General features: G+C 41.0%; 1 pseudogene; it reads right to left on the minus strand.

Annotated features, from left to right (window-relative positions):
* On the minus strand, positions 1 to 1,011 carry LOC129008659 (olfactory receptor 52H1-like; annotated as a pseudogene).
* Between the last annotated feature and the right edge of the window lie 748 nt (positions 1,012 to 1,759).

Raw genomic sequence — 1,759 nt, forward strand, 5'->3', positions numbered from 1 at the left:
CTAGAAAAACAATATAATTACCTGATTTCTTTCCCAAGCTTTCAGCTTCATGTCACTGGTTCCCTTCAGAGAAAAAGAGGAGGATGATTTTGTCCCAGATCTGCTTGGTCTTCACTCCATAGATGATTGGATTGAGTGCAGGGGGGATAGCTATGTAGAGGTTGGCAAATAGTATGTGGAAGGAGTGAGGAATATTGTGACCAAAACGGTGGGCAAGGACAGAAAATATGCCTGGTGTGTAGAAGGCAAGAATGACACAAATATGGGAAACACATGTGCTGAGGGCTTTCCGGCGGGCATCTTGGGATGGAAGGTTAAACACAGCATGAAGAATAAGAGTGTAGGAGATGCCAGTGAGAATCAGGTTCGACATGACCGTCACTATAGACACAGCAAAGCCATACCAGATGTTGATAGAGATGTCCCCACAGGCAAGCTGGGCAATGCCTATGTGCTCACTGTATGTGTTGGGAATGATGAGTGTTTTACAGAAAGGTAGTCTCTTTAACAGGAACACACATGGGAAGATGATACAAAAGCTCCTGCTGATAATACCCATCACAATCTTGTAATAATTTGACGAATGACAATAGTGGCGTATCTTAGAGGGAAGCAAATAGCAACATAACGATCAAAAGCCATGGCCAGAAGGATGGCAGAATCCATGGCAAAGCTGTAGTAGAGAAAAAACATCTGAGTAGGACATTCAGGAAAGGTGATTTCCTGAGGACCCAGCCAGAAGATGCTGAACGTTTTTGGTAAACATGTATTAGACAGCATGAGATCTGTAGCAGCCAGCATGGAAAGGAAAAAGAACATGGGTTCATGGAGGCTCTGCTCCATAGAAATGATGTAGAGAAGGACACTATTGCCTGCAAGAGCCACAAGTTAGGTAATAAAGAAGGGAATCCCGATCCAGATGTGAAACTGCTCCAGCCCTGGGATCCCCAGTAGGATGAATGGGCCTGGATTGAAACTGCTCAAGTTGAATGTCACCATTATGGTCGTCGATTAGATGTGTCTCATGAACTGAAAATAAAAATTTTATGGCTGATTGTTACAGCGATCTACAAAGATCTGCCTCTGATAGGAAGGATCCTTCTCCAAAATTATCCCCTGACTTTCAGCTCAAGGAAATGACAAATTATCCCTCTTCTCTTCTCTTTACAATAAAAATGTGTCAAATTTTCAGTTATAATTTTAAGCCATAATAAAAATTCTATTGCAATATTTTGCAGAAATATAAGTCATATAATTTAAACCAGTCTTGCCTACCTCTCAGCAACCCAGCAAGTTTTCTAAGAAAACATATACATAAAAAAACATTAGGCAGAAAAACCCTATACTAGTCAGAGATTTGAAGCAAAATTTATTGTGAAATCTCCTGTTCTGGGGAACTGAAAAAACAACTATAGAGAATTACAAGGGGTTTAACAAAAGCAGGCTCAGTTTCTAAAACCTAAGTAGACAACGCTGTCTCTTTCTTCCTTGCTTCTCCCGCAACCACTAAAACATCTGCCTGGGTTGCCCTTACTCTTACAGAAAAGCTCACCAACATAAAGAGGAAATGGAGAACATTCCTCTATAAAAATGTAAGGTTTAGGTGGTTTAATCTGCCCCTTCAGACATTCCTAGGTTGGAGAAATTTTCAAGAAAAGACAGCCCCCAATAATTTGCTATGCTAGATTTGTCTCATGAAAAGAAGGTAGAACCCTCCTCTTATCCAACAAAGAAGGCATATACCAGCAGGGGAAGCCCA

The sequence above is a fragment of the Pongo pygmaeus genome, chromosome 9, assembly GCF_028885625.2.
Source record: "Pongo pygmaeus isolate AG05252 chromosome 9, NHGRI_mPonPyg2-v2.0_pri, whole genome shotgun sequence".
In the NCBI taxonomy this organism is placed as follows: Eukaryota; Metazoa; Chordata; class Mammalia; order Primates; family Hominidae; genus Pongo; species Pongo pygmaeus.